The following is a 20012-nucleotide window of genomic DNA, read 5'->3' on the forward strand; positions in this document are numbered from 1 at the left end:
TTGTAAATGACAATGCCTTTTAGTTTTTAAAACATAAATAAAAGGCATTGTCATTTAAAATGCCAGCAGCTTTAAACTCTCGCAAATGCTTGAAGGCATTGCTGAGATGCCCCATTCTGTTTGCCATGGCCCCTGAAGAGCTCCACGTTTGCTATGAGTTAAATAAACAAGCCAGTGGTCACAACTGCGCCGAGAGACCCTCCTGCAGTAAGAGAAACTCATTAAAGAAAATAGTGCTTAGAGACTAAAGAAGATGTACCATGTAACAGCCGTAGTAAAAGGGCCAGTCCTCATGGGAGGTTACAAATGAAGACAAGGCAACACTAAGGAGGGACTAACAAACCTAACGAATCAGAAGCCAGCATTTACGAAGGACAATGGCACAGGCCAATGACAAATATGGACGGAGAGTGGGCAGGACTTCAAGTACATACTCCAATACAGCATGGCTCGCAGAGCAGCGAATGCGCTGCCCAGGCTCGACCTAAAAACTGCTCGGAGTTCCCTGTAGCCTAGCACCAGTACTTACCAGCACAGCTGCTGTTCTTGGAATGGCATTTCATAGGACTGCAGCGTTTTTAGTGGGTCTGTATTGAGACCTCTGTGAAGTCTGAAAGAGAATAGAGGGAGGAACATAAGAAGGAGACATATTAATATCTTATGTGCTTTACATTAGTGCAGGGGGTTCTGTGACAGAGACATTGAAATACATCAGCAGTATGTGTTAAGTAGAGGAAGGAAAGGCAAGATGTGGTAGAGATGTTTAATTGCTCCAGAAGTATCATTAAAATAGAACATGAGTGTAAATAGGATAAAACGAGTAGAAAAAAGGAGTATATGGAGGGGCTTTTGTCATAGAGCAGGAGCAGGCATAGAATAACATGGAGTGTGAATACAGGAGAGGCATTTAAATATATTACTGAAGTATACGAAGTAGGGGAAGGAGGAGGGCACACTGAAATACCTCAGAAATATAAATGCATTGTTGGGAAGAGAAGGGAGATAAAATAGAGACTTTTAATTAGAGAGGGTTTGATAAGCTAAGTTTTAATACTCTGGAATCATACATACAAGAACAGGGAGTGGAAGTAATGAGAGGTTTATTTAAAATCTTCTTCATGTATAAAGCCTCGGTTAATTCACTAATGCCTCGAGGCTCTCAGAAGGGTAGGAGAGTGCAGGATAGGGGAGAAAAGTGAGTGGAAAGATGGGAACGTGAGACAACAAATGGGGAAAGGATAGTGGAAAGGAGGGAACATTGAAGAAGGAAAGGAAAAATAGGATGTAAAGGAGAAAATGGTAAAGAGGAAAGGGGTAGCAATGGAAAGAGGAAATCGAAAATTGAGAAGCACACACAAGATCAGAAATTAGCGAACAGGAGAGAGTTGGAAAGAAAATAAGTGGGAGGCAGTGGAAAGTTTATAGTAGCAATGAGAAAATGAATGAATGGGCAGGAGGCAAAGGTAATGATTGAAGATGAGAGGGAATAAGAGAGCGAAAAATGGATAGAATGTACTTGGATGTAGCAGGCATATACACTCTTCAATCATGAGACAGGAGAATAAATGGGAATAGTTGTTTACCTCTTGGATATAACAAATAGAGTGGCATTCTTTACAGCAGAAGACGAGTAATAGTAACACTTGCTAGATACCGTGGTTAGATACGGAAGAAGTATATGAGGCACTGTATAAAAAAAATAGTTATTACAGGAGGGACATAGAGGAGTGAAATAAATAGAAAATACTATGGGGTACAGATACAGAAGAGATAAGTCTATTCTGGGCAATGTTTGGAGTTAGCAGAAGGGATTTTAACTGAGGGCAGCTCCAAGATCACATCAGCGGCAACCACAATTAATAAACCAACTTCTGCGTGACTACCAGTCTGGCTTCAGAGCACACTGCAGCATGGGCACAGGTTCATTACAATCATAGACCATCTGACCACAGACAAAGATGAGTCCTGCCTTCAGATATTGCAGGACCTTTCAGATGCCTTAAACACCATCAATAACCCCGGCTACATCTGCACTGTGAAGTCTTGAATAGGATTCCTTGGCAGTGCCCTTCACTGATTCTCTTACTGCCTGGCCAACTGCTTCTAGTTCATTCACATGGCAGATGTAAGTACCAGTAGATACCTATCGCCAGCAAATTTTCATAAGGTGCCATCTTGTCTACTGCCATCTTCCGCCTTTGGATCCCCTTGGCATTCTGCTCACTCACAAGGTGGATCAAAATGTACCAGTACACTGACAACAAACAACTCTACTTGAAAGTCTTCCCAGCTCCAGACATCCAGCACCTCAACACAGCCTGCCCCTCTTCCAGGCCTGGATATCCAACACTTACCTGGAGCTCAGCCATGCCAAAACAGAAATCTTTCTTTTGTGAAGAGCAACGAGTCCACACCAGGCTCAACAACCTGAACCTGGACTAATTCAACCCCAACTTTATCCCAATGCCAAGTACCTCTGATTCACCCTGGACATCATCCTTACTCACAAGGAACACATTGTCAAGCAAATGAAGACGGACTAGTACCAGGTCTCTCAAAAAAGTGAAGCAATGTCTTCCAGAATGCAATTTGAGGACTGTTGTTCAATCCCTCAAACTCTTAAATATTGATAGTGGCAATATCCTGCTCCTTGGCCTCCCAGATGGCACAGTGCCCCCTCCTCTCTTTAAGGCATCTTACATGATGCAGCATGCCTCATCATTAGCCTCAATAAATATCACCCCCATACTGATGGGACACCACTTGCTCCATTTGCAGGCCTGCACCATCTGCCAAACCTGCTGCATCGTGTACAGATCTATCATGACTGGAGCCCCCGCCCTCCAGTGGCTCTTCCCACACCTGCAGCCAGGACACCATCAGGCCACAGATGAAGAAGTGAAAATGTCAAAGCAATGGACCACCCCATTTGCGGTAGCAGAATCTGGAGCAACATATCCGTACTCATGCGGACCTCCCCAATCCTGTTCCCATTTAGAAGGAAGCTGAACAGCGGTGGTTTATTCACGAGGGTGGGGGAGCATCGCCCACCCCCCACCCGCTGTGAGCCACGCAGGAATAAATAAAATGGCAATGAAAAGATTTCACTGCCATTTTACGTTTTACTGATGTATGCAGTGCAGGAGCCAGCCTACCCCGAGCCCAAAGACATGCGGGCGTGTCTTCTGATGTCGAATGGCAGCATGGAGGACTGAAGCAGTGGCTGGCCAGACACTTCAAACTGCGAATGTCACTTTGGCCAGCTGTCTTGCGCTGGCCAAAGTGCCATGCGCAGTTTGAAGCTCTCCACCGAGCTGTGTGGACACCAAGCACAGGCTTCCAGGGCCTGACGGAGCATCCAGCCAGCTCCATCCAATTCAGGTGGTTCTCTCATACTGGTTTATAGCATGAGAGCAGCATCTGGATTGGTTAGGGGAGCACAGCTTCCACAGCAGACTGCAGATTCAGAAGTGGAACACTGAGGACGTGCAGCCTTGTGTAAGTACCATTTATTTAAAATGTTATTGTAATTTGTTTTTTCGGGTTTTGGAGGGTGGGGTTGTTTTATTTAGGGCGTTTTGGAGGGAGTGGGTATTTTTTCTGGGCTTTTGGAGGGTGTTCTACTATGGGGTTTTGGGGGGAGGGGTGTTTTATTTTGATTTTTGTTAAGTGATGAAGTACTTCACTCGCCTCACCACTTTCAAAGGGTGCCAGCCGCCCCTGAAGCTGAAGTCAGACCTCTTTAACAGTCCATCTTCACTCTCTAATCCCAGCTATTGCTCCAATCACTCATTTCCTCCATCTTTGCCTTTGGCCTTGTACAGCGCTCTGCTGTGTTCATTCAAGTTTGCACTGCACACATACTAGATACCATAAATGTTGTAAATGCACTGAAGCGTATTTCAGCAGGAGTGCCTTTTGACAAATATATAGACATAAGTAAAGGTGAAAAGAAAAGTCCGAAAGGGAGACTGCGTAGAGCCCATGGTGTTGTGGCCGCCTGGAAACATGCAGAGTGGATGGGCCTGGTCTTTCTGCCCTCAGCGTCTCTGTATCTGTAATAAAGAAGGATTGTACTAGAGAGGACCTCGAATCCTCTCTAAATGCCAGGTCCTCGAGGTGTGAATGAGGATCTGGACTACAGCAACAAACATCTGCAAAGCCCACTTCGGACAATTAGTCCGAATTAGACAAATTAACTCAAGGAGCATTCCGCCCGCTCTGGTTGAAATGAACATCTAATAAAGCACTCTTGAAATGTGAAAAAGGAAATCACTGGTAGTTAAATGCAGAAAAGGGGAAATTACATAATTAGATTGCTATTATCTCTTCTCTCAGAATCCTAATCACCTCTAAGAAATTGCCCAGATTCTGGCAAATGGATACATTTGTGCTTGATGGACCTTGTGTTTTCGTTTAACTAAATTTAACTGTGTAGGGAAAAAATAGAAAGTAGCCTGGGTGTAAACCGTGTGAGCGAATGTTCTCTATATCATGGCTGTTTTTTCTAACTTTACATTTCTACTTTGATGCTTTCCTGTCTTGTCAGGATTGTGTTTGGAACAGCACAGTAGGCCTAGTGTGTAGAGTTTCAGGTCAATCACTTCCTCCTAATCCATAATGCTTTGTATGAATGGTTTTGTAGTATCGGTTGCACTTCACTGTCATCGCAGGTATGTGACTGCTCGTTTTTTAGTCTATCCCTAGCTATCCCACATTCAGTGCTGTGTATCTGTAGCTGCCCCTCTGTTTCCCTCTTTTATGCCACAGGTAAATATGTGCGTTTGTGACCTCTTCTCCCTTTTCCCCCGCTTTCAGTTCCTTAAGTTGATGATGTCAGTATGTGAGCAAGGGCAGCTTGTAGTTTGACTGTCCCTCCTACTGATGGACTGACTATTACACTGTTTGGAGTTTTGTGAGGGACTGGCTTCTGTACGTCTACCTCTAAAATGGCACTGCTCCTAATCGTGGCCTAAATTTAGCTAAAGTAGGTATTTGGAGTTTTCGTGGAGGTGAGACTGAGAATATTGCCTACAAGTCATCCCTTTAACACTGCTAGGACTGTGGGCACTGTGTACTCTGGGTGAGCTTGCAATCTTCTCTGGCCTTCCTTGAGTGAACACTCATGAACATACCTTTAATGTTGTGTATTGCTGGAGTCTGCAGTCACTGATAAGGGTTGTTGGAGTGGGTCTTCATTAATGTATTTTTTTGAGTGGGCTCTCATTGATGCTTATTGTTGTACATGGGCCATTATTGTTGTCTTTTGGTCCTGCTTGATGATTGTTAGTGGGGTGAGTCTTCAATAATGACTTATGATGATTCATTTTTCTTAGCTGTTGTTGGAGTTTGTCCTCATTGATGGCTTTTGTTGGTTTCTGTCCTCATTGGTGGTTGTTGAAGTGGGTCCTCATTATTGCCTGTGATTGGAGTGGGTCCTCATTGATGGCTGTGGTTGGAGTGGGTGTTCACTGATGAGTCACTAAAACAGATCTACATTGATGTCTTTTGCTGGGGTCTGTCCTCATTAGTGGTTGTTGTTGAAGCGGGTCCTTGTTGGAGTCTGCTCTTATTTTTGGCAGTTGTTGGGGTGGGTCTGGTTGATGCTTTTGTTTGAGTGGGACATAATTGATGGTTGTGCTTGGAATGTGTCTTCCTATGTGGCTGTTGTTGGAGTGGGTCCTTGTTGATGGCTGTTGCTAGAGCCGGTCCTTGTTTTTTTCCTTTTGTTGGAGTGAGTCTTTATTTAATGTTGTTGGAGGGGGTCTAATGGCTTTTGTGTGAGAGGGTATTGATGGCTGTTGGTAGAGGCGGTCCTAATGGGTTTGATTGAAGTGGGTAGTTAGTGGTGGCTTTAGTTGGAGAGGGTCCTAATGTCTGTTGTTGGAGGGGTCCCTATTGATGGCTGTTGGTGAAGTGGTTCCTCGTTGATGACTATTGTTGCAGTGATTCCTCGTTGATGCAAGCTTTTAGAGTGGCTTTTGTGTGAGAGGGTATTGATGGCTGTTGGTAGAGGCGGTCCTAATGGGTTTGATTGAAGTGGGTCGTTAGTGGTGGCTTTAGTTGGAGAGGGTCCTAATGTCTGTTGTTGGAGGGGGTCCCTATTGATGGCTGTTGGTGAAGTGGTTCCTCGTTGATGACTATTGTTGCAGTGATTCCTCGTTGATGCAAGCTTTTAGAGTGGCTTTTTTGTTGATGGATGATGTTGGGGTGGGTACTTATGGCTGCTGTTGGAGAGGGTCTTTTGGTTCTTCTTAGCGTGGGCCACAAAGGCTGCTGTTTGAGTTTGTCCTCGTTAAAGGCTGTTGGTGGTGGTTGGCTCCATTAATGGCTTTTGTTGGAGTTTGTCCTCCTTATTGGTTGTTAGAGTGAGCCCCAAAGGCTGCTGTTGGAGTTCACCCTCATTAATGGCTGTCGTTGTAGATAGTGGGTCTTCATTGGAGGTAGCCCAAATGGTTGCTGTCAGAGGGGGTCTTAGTGGTTGTTGCTGGAGTTTGTCCTCATTAATGGCTGTTGTTGGAGTGGCCCTTCAATGGAGGGGTCCTAATGGCTGTTGATCGGGTGGGCCCTCTCGATGGCTGTTATTGCAGTGCGCGTTCATGCGTCGGAGGTGTCCGAGCCGTTTGTTGCACGTGCCCAGGCAGACAGGTGTGCAGGCGAAGGCCCGCTCATTAGGAGGTGCACGCTTGCCCTCTCGCTGTGTTTAGAAAGCGCCTCGGCTGATGTAAGAAACCGCCGGTAATGGAACAAATAGGTGATTGCATGAATGGAGACAGGACCATTAGGGGCTCTTCATTAAAAATGAATGTCGGATCCTGTCTCATCTGATTACCTACAGCTGCCGCCCATCAGGGTTTATTACCGCTCCGTCCTGTCAGCGCCTGCTCGACGCAGTGCACGGCTTCCGCACACACGCACCGTGCACGCTGAGCACGCCCACAGTGAACCAGCGTGACGGCGCAGCTATGCACGCGCACCACAGGCGCTCTTATATAGTCACTGTGTACATGCGCACAGGGGTACTGTGCACCCGGTACATTCCTGCGGGCACCGTGCATGCCCATTGAATCCCAGAGATATGCACTGTGCAGTGCTCGTCACCACAGTGGATCCCATGCACGCTCACTTCGTCTTATGCATGTCCACACTCCGGCTGGCTTTAGCGCGGGTAGCGCCTAGTGCAAGAAACATTTTTGCACCCCTTCAGCCCCGAACCTCCTTCTCCAAGTTCACTCACACTCAATTATGTGAGCTGCACGGCAGTCGGGCGTGCTTTGCAGCAGGCACGTTAACTCTCTGCTCTACTGTATGATGTTTTAAAACTCAGATCTCTCTCCGGCAGGAACCCTATTCACAGGGTTATCTTGAGATGTGTGTTGTTGCCTGAAAACTGTTGCAGCTCCTGCTTTTAAACCTATAAGTTATTTTTAAACACAGTGCCTCCCAGGTCACTGCCAGGCGCGACTGCTTCGCTTGCTCAGCCCAAAAGCCTTCCCTGCCCACACTGCACCCCACAATTACTCATGGGATCGTGCTGTGCCTCCTGCATGCCCAACCGTACACTTCATGCAGGCCTGTGCTCACATAGTCGCACAGCCCTAAAGCACTGATCTTTGCCAACAGCAGCAAAACGAGGAACTACTCCTGGTAGCCATCAGACCTAGGACCTGCACCCACCTCCTCGGACCACGCCAGAACCCTCAGAATCATCACTGACAACAAGCTCACCATGAAAACACAGATTAACGCAGTCTCCTCCGTCTGCTTCTTCACTCTGCGCATGCTACCTAAGATTTCAAGTGGCTACCCCTACACACAAGTCACGCCATGAAACAACCCCTCATCACCAGCTGACTGGACTACGGCAACGCCCTCGATGTAGAAATCGCCACACAACTCCCACAGAGACTTGAGACCATATAGAATGTCACAGCCAGACTCCTCTTCTGCCTTCTCCGACAAATCCACATCACACCTCACTGTAGGAAACTCCACTGGCTCCCTGTACAGGAGAGATGCCATTTCAAGCTGCCGATCCACGCACACAAAGCTCTACGCAACCAAGGTCCCTTCTACATTAACCACCGCCCTAACTTCCACCAACCGTCGAGAAGGCTACTCGCTGCCTCCCTTTAACTTGCCCATACTCCCCACATCTACCAAAGCAGAAGTGGAGGACGCTCCTTCTCCCACATTGCAGCAAAGACCTGAAACAGCCTCCCCACACACCTCCAGATCATCACCTCACATACGGAATTCCAAAAGGCCCTCAACCTGGCTGTTCGAATAAGCCTCCGGGACCTGCAGGTACCTGGATACTCTATCGGGTCCCTAGCCGCACTTTATAAATCCTTATTGATTGATTGATAGTCACAGTACAAATTAATGTCTAGTTTGGAGATACCTGCCTCCAGGATCTACCAATTAGTACCAGATGACAATGGTAAGCCACAGTAGACCTTTTGGTTCAGGTGAACATAGTGACCCACTAATAGTAACCTGCACCAAAATCAACGGCCAGTGTGTGTACTGCTCCTATATGGAGACAACTGGAGTTCTGGGCCAAAACTGTGCAGCAGGAGCCAAACCTGCTGAGTTACTTTGAACTCCAACACTTTCACTCTGTAGTCAGACTTTAGAACCCGGACCCCCCCATATCGCCCCCGTTCCACCCAAAGAATACCCACAAACCAATCCTTACTCCAAGGTGTGGGAAAATTAGGCCATGTTTAATACAACACAAGTTATTCATAAACATGACAATCAATAACATTGATAAAATTATTAGGCTATAAATTCTTGCATAACACATTTTAATTTCCTAGTGTCCTGAATTCATAACCTAATGTTCGAGGCATATGAGCTGCAGATCACACACTGAGGATAAGATCGCCATCTGGTGTTGGGCTCGGATGATTGCAGGTTGTTGTTGTCTTCGGAAGAAGCCTTTGGTCACGAGATAGGTGACTCCTCCCCTGGACAACAGTGCGCATGGGCATCCACTCCATCGTCAGATTGTTTTTTTCCGCCATTGGGTTCGGATGAACTTTTTTTTTCCGCTCCAGCAGAAAACTTCCAGCATTGACATAACCCTTCAATTTTCATTCCATCGACATCGAAATCAACTCGGACCGGTTCCGGAAGCGGCTGATGGACAGGACACCTTTTAAAAAATGCCCCCAGTGTGGAGCGAAGTTCCCCCACAGTGATCACCACGAGGTTTGCAACCTCTGCCTGTCGCCGGAACACAATGAATCGAACTGTCCAGCTTGTGCCGCTTTCCGTTCCAAGAAGACCATCCGGGACCGAAGAGCTCGACGCCATATTATGGCCAAACCAGCTCCAGAACCGGAGGACATCTTTGCTCAGGATGTTCCGGAAGATGACACCGAAGATCTCGAGATCGTGTCCGAGGCCGACGATTCCGATGACCTCATCACTCCAGGGCAGCGTGTGAGTACCACCCCCCCTGCCCCTACCCCATCCAAAAAGACATTGGTCAAGACTCTGCCAGCTGGGCCCAGTCGCGACCGAAAATCCTCTTTAGAAGCCCCGCCCTCGGGCCCGGCTCCGAAGACATCTAAGCCTGTAGGTGGCTCGGGCTCGAGCAAACCTCATGTTATTGTACCTATAACACCTTCGGCACCGAAAACTCCACTGTCGGCACTGAAACAGGCTTCAAGACCGAAATCTCCTTCGGCACCAAAACGTTCCTCGGCACCAAAGTCTCTACCGGCACTGAAACGTTCCTCGGCACCGATGCCAAAAAGTCCCTCGGCACCGAAGATTCCATCGGCACCGAAGATTCCATCGGCACCGAAAATTCCATCGGCACCGAAAATTCCATCGGCACCGAAAATTCCATCGGCACCGAACAATCCATCGGCACCGAAGATTCCATCGGCACCGAAAAAAGTTCATAAAGACCCGAAACGGCCATCGCCACAACCACTTTCGGAGCCAGATGAACTTTTTCGCCCAGATCCTACTCAAAAGCGGATCTACATTAATCCCAAAACCGGACATGTGACTGCAGTCCCATATAAAAAACGGAAGCTGGACATCACACCGCCTCCAGCTCCCATACGGAAGAAGGACTGTGCTACTTCACCACTTCGTCCTTCCTCTCCTGTGTTACCTCCTAACCCATCCCCCCCTCCTCCTCCTCCTTCTCCTTTACCATCTCCTTCTCGTTCACCACCTCCACAGGATGATGATGATGATTTAGGGGGAGGGGCGGACCCTGATTTGTTTAATGATCCTCTCGATCCAAACAACCCTTTTACATTCCCAGACACAGCACCAGTGGATGACTGGTCTTACCCAGTACCTGACATGCCTGACCCCACTACCTACCCTTCCAAGCCCTCCCCTCCTGATGACCATTTGGGGTTTGGCCAACTCATAAATAGGGCAGCAACATTCCATGGCGTCACAATGCACACAGACGCCCTTGAAGAGGACTTTCTCCTCGATACTTTTGAGCAGTCACAGAAAACTGTTCACATACTGCCCATGATTAAAGGGGTTATAAAGCATGCCACTGAAGTCTTTAAGGACCCTGTTAGAGCTAGGGTTAACAACCCCCGCATTGAAAAAAAATACAGACCAGCCCCGCAGGACCCCGCATACATCAAAGCTCAGCTCCCTTTAGACTCCTTGGTCGTGTCAAATGCCAGGAAGCGTGTTAACTCACAGACAACTGGAGAAACGCCTCCCCCGGACAAGGAGTCTAAGCTTTTAGAGGCCTCAGGCAAACGAGTTGCCACACAAGCGGCAAACCACTGGCGTATTGCCAATACCCAAGCCCTGTTAGCCCGGTATGATAGAGCGCATTATGACCAACTTGAGGACCTTATGCAACATCTGCCTGAGCCATTTAAATCCCAGGCTAATGACCTCATTCAAGAAGGCAAATTAATATCTAATGCCTCCATTAAATGCGCCTTGGATGCAGCAGACACTGCTTCTAGGACGGTCAATACCAGCGTCTTACTCAAACGACATGCCTGGCTCCGTATTTCCGGTTTTAAACCGGAGGTACAAACCACAATTCTAGCTCAACCTTTTAACCAAGAGCAGTTATTTGGCCCTGCAGTGGACACTGCATTAGAAAAAATGAAGAAAGATAATGAGACTGCCAAATCTATGGGAGCACTGCAGTCTCCTCAAACCCGGGGTTCCTTTCGTCGCTCCTTTTATAGAGGAGCCTCCAAAAATCTGGGAACAGAGACCACGTCCACCTTCAAAAATTCTGGACAAACATCCCCTAACAGAGGATATTTTCGAGGGGGTTATAGGGGGAACAACACCAAAGGTCGAGGGCGGGGCAACACCACTACCCGCACCTCCCCAGCCACTAAACAGTGACTTGCCACCACTCCCCCCAGACCATTCCACTCCGGTCGGGGGGCGGCTCCAACAATTCCTACCTGTCTGGACTTCCATCACCACAGACAGGTGGGTAAGACAAATTATCCAGTCTGGCTACTGCCTCGAACTGATACAATCCCCCCCGAACATACCGCCCAAACACCGTCCAATGTCCTCACATCATCTCTCTCTCCTCAAACAAGAAGTTCAATCCCTGTTACAAAAACATGCAATAGAACCAGTCCCTCTTCAACATCGGGGAACAGGAGTATATTCCCTATACTTCCTCATTCCCAAAAAGGACAAAACGTTAAGGCCCATACTGGATCTCAGACTACTAAACCAGTATATACAATCAGATCATTTTCATATGACCACCCTCCAACAAGTCCTCCCACTATTACAACAGGGAGACTTCCTCGCCACATTGGACCTCAAGGACGCATACTTTCACATCCCTATGCATCCCGCTCACAGAAAATATCTACGATTTGTAGTAGACGGGCAACACTACCAATTTACAGTTCTCCCATTCGGAGTAACAACAGCACCCAGGGTGTTCACCAAGTGCTTAGCAGTCGTGGCAGCGCACCTCAGAAGACAACAGATCCATGTCTTCCCCTATCTGGACGATTGGCTCATAAAAGCCAATACTCGCCAAAAATGCGTTCTCCACACTCATCGCACTATTCAAACCCTCCACAACTTGGGATTCACTATCAACTACCCCAAATCCCATCTACAGCCCTCCCACGTACACCAGTATCTAGGAGCAACCATAGATACATCCAAAGCCATAGCTTATCCCAGCACTGCCAGGATAACCAGTATACAAAGTCTCATCTCTCAATTTCAAACTCATCAATCTCTTCCAGCAAGAGTGTTCATGCAGCTCTTAGGCATGATGGCGTCATGCATCTCCATAGTCCCACACGCACGACTTCAAATGCGTCCCTTACAGGAATGTCTAGCACAACAGTGGAACCAAGCTCACGGACAACTTACCGATCTGGTGTTGGTGGCCAGTCGCTCACTTCGCTCACTGAAATGGTGGAACACCATCAACCTGTCCAAAGGGCGGCCGTTCTTAGAGCCTCTTCCACAAGTTGTGCTGACTACAGACGCATCTCTCACGGGGTGGGGAGCCCACCTCCTTCAACATACCACTCAGGGCAGATGGACCAGTCAACAAAAACTGCTCCACATCAATCACCTAGAACTTTTAGCGGTGTTACTGGCACTAAAATCCTTTCAGGTACACCTAAAGAACAAAACTGTCCGCATACGCACAGACAACATGACGACAATGTATTATATACAAAAGCAAGGGGGGACACATTCTCTCCAACTGTCCCAACTGGCACAGCAAATCTGGAGATGGGCAATTCCCCAAAACATCTACCTGTTAGCAGAACATCTCCCAGGAATTCACAACCAGGTGGCCGACCTCCTAAGTCGCCACACACAGCAGATCCACGAATGGGAATTACACCCCAAGGTTCTACTCCCATTCTTCCAAAAATGGGGACAACCAGACATAGACCTGTTCGCCACTCCCGAAAACACAAAATGCCCAACCTTCGCCGCCAGGTTTCCACACCCACAGTCGAAGGGCAATGCCCTATGGATGAACTGGTCCGGCAGATTTGCATACGCTTTTCCGCCTCTCCCACTCATTCCATTTGTGGTACGCAAACTGAAACAACAGTCGCTAACACTAATTCTAGTAGCTCCCACTTGGGCACGTCAACCATGGTTCACCACACTTCTGGAACTATCTCTAGTCCCACATCAAAAACTACACCTCTCCCCGGATCTATTAACCCAGAACTGTGGAGAAATCAGACACCCAGATCCTCAAACACTGAACCTGGCAATCTGGCTTCTGAAGTCTTAGAGTTCGGGTACCTCAACCTCCCTCCAGACTGTATGAATATCATAAAGGAAGCCAGACGACCTACTACTAGAGCATGTTATGCCGCAAAATGGAAACGATTTGCCATTTACTGCGCTAATAATGACATACATCCATTGGATGCTTCCATCCAAAACATCATTTGCTATCTACTACACTTGCAAAGATGCAATCTAGCGTATTCCTCTATACGTTTACACCTAGCAGCCTTGGCAGCCTACTTGCAAAATAGGCAACACCTGTCCCTCTTTAAGGTACCAGCCATCAAAGCGTTTATGGAAGGTCTTAAAAGAATTCTTCCTCCAAAATTACCACCTTCCCCAGTGTGGAATCTCAATGTTGTTCTAACAAGACGTATGGGTCCCCCATTTGAACCAATGCACAAATGTGAATTACAGTTCCTCACATGGAAAGTAGCTTTCCTTATCGCAATCACTACCCTACGAAGAGTAAGTGAAATACAAGCCCTAACTCTGGAGGAACCTTTTTTACAACTACACCGTAACAAAGTAGTTCTTAGGACAAACCCTAAATTTCTTCCAAAAGTGATTTCCCCTTTCCACCTTAACCAATCAGTAGAGCTACCAGTCTTTTTCCCTAACCCAGACTCCGTAGCTGAAAGGGACCTACATACCTTAGATGTTAAAAGAGCCTTGCTTTATTACATCGACAGGACAAAACCTTTTCGAAAGACAAAACAACTCTTTGTTGCTTTCGCGCCACCACATAAAGGCAATCCTATCTCCAAATCAGGTATAGCCCGGTGGATAGTTAAGTGTATCCAAATTTGCTACCAAAAGGCTAAACGTACTCTTACAGTTCCCCCTAGGGCGCACTCCACGCGTAAAATAGGGGCTTCTATGGCCTTCTTAGGTAACATTCCCTTAGAAGACATTTGCAAGGCAGCCACATGGTCTACCACGCATACCTTCACTAAACACTACTGTGTTGATGTGCAAGCCAAACAACAGGCCTCAGTGAGCCAGGCTGTCCTAAAAACTTTATTTCAAGCTGCTGCAACAGATACAGGTGACCACCGCTAAGGGGAGACACTGCTATATAGTCTATCCTCAGTGTGTGATCTGCAGCTCATATGCCTCGAACGGAATATGCTACTTACCAGTATGCATCTGTTCTTGGCGTGTAGAGCTGCAGAGCCACACACGCCCACCCGCCTCCCCGGGACCTGTACCTGTTCCAGCATTTGTCTTACTTAGACATTGCACATCGACATCCTTTTCTTTTCATTCCTATACACTCCATCTTTTCCCATCATGGCGAAAAACAATCTGACGATGGAGTGGATGCCCATGCGCACTGTTGTCCAGGGGAGGAGTCATCTATCTTGTGACCAAAGGCTTCTTCCGAAGACAACAACAACCTGCAATCATCCGAGCCCAACACCAGATGGCGATCTTATCCTCAGTGTGTGGCTCTGCAGCTCTACACGCCAAGAACAGATGCATACTGGTAAGTAGCATATTCCTTTCTTGTCCCTAATACCTCCAGCACTAAGGGGCCTCCAGGCTCGCATCCCCGCCGATTGAGAACCACGCAAGGCGCAACCCACCTGCGTCCTTGAGTGGTGAGCCCCCCAGCCCTTGGTCCTTATCCGTCTATTTCCGGGGGGCCCACCCCTCGCCACCAGGCTGCCAAAGGAGGCTCGTGTGACCTGTCGCCCTTGCCTCCCCAGCAGCCGGTGTCCCCATTCCCCCTGCGGAGAGCTTACCATCTCTCCCCTCAGTGCTGGCCTCAGGAGTATGCCAGCAGGCCTCCCGTTGTCCTAAAAATCACAACTCTGTGACCCCTATTCCGCCACTAGGGTGACCAGGGCCCACAGGTCCTTCACCCTCCCCACCAAAGAAAAGGTTTTGCACAAAAGACCAAATCCCCTTGATCCACATGTCCGTGCCAATGTCTGATAAGTGGACACCGTCGTGGTGAAACATCTGGTCGCCTGATATTAGTCTGTGTGGAATATGACACAAGTGGCCCGATACTGAGCACAGCCTGGCCAACTCCCTGTTGAGGCGTCTCACCGATACATTCAGGGCCTGGGATCTGACCCACCCGACCATACCCGGCGGGGGATCATGCATGACCATGCTATCCGGGCCTGTGGGAATGTTCTCCCCAGCCAGGCAAATTCAGTCAATAAGTCCTCTCTTACTGCCATGCGACCCAAATCCACCATGTCATTTCCTCCCAGGTGCAAGATGATTAAATCCGGCGACGGATGTCCCTCCCGTTCTCGAGTCTCCTCGACCAGTTGGCGCAACTGCCGAATCCGCAAGCCGCCGACGCCTCGCCATACAAATGATGTCCTCTTTAACCCCGCTGGTTTGACCACTCGCTTCTGCCGCAGCCAAACCGTGGCGCGCCTGTACGAATGAGTGTCCCAACACCCAGATTACTTTCGTTGACATACTAATAGCGAGGGAGAAGAAAAACAATGTCAGCGTAGTCCACTCTATAACTGGATGTCCTTTCAAAGTAACTCAGGCCGCACATAGCGCTTAAAACAGGATGATGACCAGCGCTCCACTTTCTTGACCGTCTCCGCCGGTAAACCAGCTCCTGCAGCGAGTGTTGCTGCCCTTATCCTAAACGAGTGAGATGAATAGCCCTTAGGATCTAACCCTAACCCGTTCAATGCCCGTTGAAACACGGCCCTGAACTGGAATTTGGATAAGCACTCCCCCTGCTCGTAAATAAACAGAGCCTGCCCACCCCAGCTGGGGCGTATTAATAGATAAGCTTCCATGTTGGCTATGGGGCAAGCTGCGTCACCTGGAGCTGGAGATAAATGAATTACAGACCCCTTACCCAACGGGTCAGTCTTGGATCGCCTCAACACCACCTCTAACCCCCCAGAGACTAACTTTGTGTCTTGCCATTGGAGTCCCCCTGTATGGTCAGCTTTTGATGCTCCCACCAATTCGCCCAGACGGAAAGCCTCATAAAATGCTAGGGAAAAGGCCGCCCTGAACAGAATGCATTCATAATGCGACGTGCACACGGACTGTAACACCCCCAGGATGTCCCTTAGCAACTGCACATTCAGAGGCCTCCGCCTGTCTTTCTTCCAGCCTAGCCCAGCCTGACAAAGCCCTCCTTACCACAAAAGTAGCCCCCGGGTCCTGCAGCCCCGCCACTTTCGCAAAGAAGCTTATCGCTGTTAAGCGCGCCCTGGCGTAAGACGCTGGCCTACCCTGGTTTCTAAGTGCCATTAAATACTCGCAAAGCGTTACAGCAGAAAAAAGGGGGGAGCGGCTTGAGTGCCCCGCAAATGTCTTGTAATCTCTGAACTGCTGCTGATATGTTCTTCTCGTGCTTTCACTCAAGGATGCTCCCACCAGCCCTGCTAATCCGGGACTCCAATCTTCCACAAAGATGCTGGGAACACCGTCCTCTGTTCGTCTGCCTGTGGATGATACTTCCTGAACTCCTGTAAGTTGAGGCGAGACAAAGCATCAGCGGCTTGGTTATGTACACCGGGGATATGTGCTGCCTTGAACACCAAATTCAATTTCAAACAGGCCAAAACCAGATGCTTCAATAACCTCAACACGTGCTTACAAGTGGCCCCTTGCCTATTGATGGCTTCAACCACTGCCATATTGTCAGATCAAAAGATTACTGTCTTGTTCCTGAAAATTGGTGCCCAAATTTCAACTGCCACTATGATTGGGAAAAGCTCCAAGAAGGCGATGTTCCTAGACAAACCGCTCTCATGCCATGCTACTGGCCAATCGCCCCTACACCACTGCGCCCCCAAAATTGCCCCAAAACCAATGCTGCCTGCAGAATCAGTGAGCAGGCCCAATTCAGAACTGGACATCGCCGGCTTGGGCCAAATTACCTTACCATTGAAGTCCTTCAGAAAACTACGCCAAATCCTTAAATCCTCTTTGACCTCCGCCTGTAGTCTCACATGGTGATACTTCTGAGTGAGGCCAGTCATGGCGCGAGCAATGGATCTTGAAAACGGGCGGCCCATGGGAATGATTCTCAATGCTAAGTTTAGCTGTCCCACTAAAACCTGAAGTTGATGCAGGGTAACCTTGGGACCTGCTAGGGCAGCGTCTATGGCTTGTGAGAAAGCCCTGACCTTGTCTAACGGCAGCCTGCATTCCCCCGCTACAGTATCTATTTCAATCCCCAAGAAGGACAAGCTAGTATCGGGACCCACCGTCTTCCCAGGGGCCAGCGGCACTCCCATTTCCTCAAACAAGGCTACCAGCTGGCCCAAGGCCCGCCCACAACTTTCCGAGGCAGGCGGGCCCATAATCATGAAATCATCCAAGTAGTGCACTATCTCCTTGTGCCCTGTCCTTACCACAAATAGCCACTGCAACATTGTGCTAAACATTTCGAAATATTTGCATGACACTGCGCAGCCCATTGGCATGCATCTGTCATAATAATACCGGGAGTCCACCTGGAAACCTAGGAGATGATAGTCTTCTGGATGCACTGGCAAGAGTCGAAAGGCAGACTCTACATCGGTTTTCGCCAGCAAAGCGTTTGGCCCCAAGTCTCGCAGCTTCTGCAAAGCTGCGTCAAAAGAAGAGTACGTCACTGAGCACAGAGACGGATCTATGGCGTAATTTACCGATGCACCCTGTGGCGCTGATAAATTGTGTATCATTCTGAATTGCCCTGGCTCTTTTTTAGGCACCACTCCCAGGGGTGAGCAAACAAACCCAGGCAGTGGAGGCGTCCCAAAAGGACCAGCCACCCGCCCCAGGGCCTTTTCCTTGTTTACCTTACTTGCCACCACCTCTGGGTGCATACGTGCTGACAATACATTTTTACAGTAGCCCACTGGTTGTACTCCCAGCGCGGGAATGCGGAAGCCTACCGAAAACCCCTCGTACAAAATTCTGGCTGCCTTCCTGTCAGGGTACTGATTTAGCCAGAGCATCAGTTTCCCATCAGTTTCCCTAAATTGACCGGAGTAGGTAATTCATTGTGCAGGGAGAGGCTTGGGCTCCCTCCCTTTTTCCTTAGATTTTTTGAGACATTTAAACTCTGGGTGGGAGGGGTGGCCGCAGTAAGCACATGCGTGTTTGAACTTGCATGTCCCTGGGGCCCAAGTGCATGTTTTTCTATTAAACACCCAACATGTCCCTTTTTTCTCACCCGAGCCTCCTTGGGATGTCCGAAAGGGCTGCCTCACAGGCGTCTTGTTCACACTTTCCAACCATACATTCACCTCCGTCTGGTCCCACCCCATGTCAGGATCTTCGACTTTGGCCCACCTAAAATCCCTGTCATAGTCCAACCAGGCCACACCCCCATATGTGACATGAGCCTTTAAGATCTTGTTGGCGTAACATATCAAGGGTATAGCCAACTCTGGCTTTTTCTCAAGCATCACAATGGAGAACACATTAAAACCAAACAGCCAGTTGGTGATGGATTCTTCCACCTTTGGTTTTCTCTCTCTAAAGAAACCCTCCTTCCTGTCCTTCTCTCTATTGTCCTCCTCCGTCCGTTTTGGCCTAATGAGTGAGAAAATGTCAACAAATTCACCTTTCCAAATCTTTTGCCTTATGTCCAGCGCTACGTGTGCTGCCAATTTACCTCTTTTTGACAGAACTGTTTCCATACCGCTCAAAACCTTACATTCATCCCCTCCAACCTTATTTGCGCCATCCACTGCCTTACCTGCAGGGGGCACCTCTGACGCTGGTTGTGCGGGGGCCGCTTGACCCACCGCTGGTCCATTCGCGATCGCGGCCGTCTCTTGCGTTTTACCTAAGAGAGACACCTGCTTGCTCAGCTCTGCCAGGACCCCACCCGTTCCTGCCTGTGAAGCCCATGGGGCAATTGCCGTGTTGACTGTCGCTGGCGCCCCCAGCTGTGCTAACAATGATGCGACCGTTGCTAAGATATTAGTGTTAGCTAACTGACCCCCCCTGCCGGAGTGCTGGGGGCCTGCCCTTCTGCTATTTCATCCCGCATCACTGGCGGCACCCTTGGCATTGTTGTAGTGACTGGGTTCTCTGGGACTATGGGCACAGGGTTGCTCATAGCTGGAGTCAAGGCCTTAATGGCCCCCCTGATTTCGGCCAAAATAATGCTGACGTCATCCCGCTCAATCCCCGACCCTCCACCCCCTGGGTATCTGGGCACCTCATGTGGTACCGCCGGAGCCATGATGGGCGCAGGCACTGGATTTGTTATAGGTATGGGAGCCACCGGTGCCTGAGGTATTACAGGAGCAGGAGCAGGCGCGGGTGGAAGTATGGGAGCTACCGGTGCAGGAGTTAATGCAGGTACCGGTGTGGGTGTAGGTAAGGGAGCTACAGGTGCGGGAGGCAAATCAGGTGCAAGCCCCGCTGGAGGCTGAGGTGCCACAGGTTGTGAGCCGGGCATAACTGGCACAGTCCCCTCACTCTCCTTCACCACCTTCCTTTTCTTGCTACCCCTTGCTTTTTTCACTAAAGGGGGGAAGGCCGCCTTGGGTGGAACTATCGCCCTCCGCGGGCGCTCTGGCGCTACTGGCTCTGTACCCTCTTCGCTGTCCGACTCGGGCGCCTCCCCCCCAGCATTCTCAGCTAACTCGCCCTCGCTATCTTCATCCTTGTTCAGCTTAGCCAGTACTAATTTTGATAACTGGGCAATCTCTGATTCCCCCTCCTTCCTCTTGTGATTCCTCTTGGGGGGCATGGTGGAGCACTTCACCATGACTGAACACTAATTGAAATTGGCGCCT

At 48.9% G+C, this 20012-nt stretch overlaps 1 protein-coding gene and 1 pseudogene across 2 annotated transcripts in view; one reads left to right on the forward strand and one right to left on the reverse strand.

Moving 5' to 3' along the window:
• The window catches only part of DPH1 (diphthamide biosynthesis 1), a 1777158-nt gene that overhangs the window by 1413618 nt on the left and 343528 nt on the right, over positions 1–20012 (forward strand). The window lies entirely within an intron of this gene.
• Positions 16653–17693, reverse strand: LOC146858261 (uncharacterized; annotated as a pseudogene).

This window comes from Triturus cristatus, chromosome 3_2 (assembly GCF_964204655.1).
Source record: "Triturus cristatus chromosome 3_2, aTriCri1.1, whole genome shotgun sequence".
Taxonomy (NCBI): domain Eukaryota; kingdom Metazoa; phylum Chordata; class Amphibia; order Caudata; family Salamandridae; genus Triturus; species Triturus cristatus.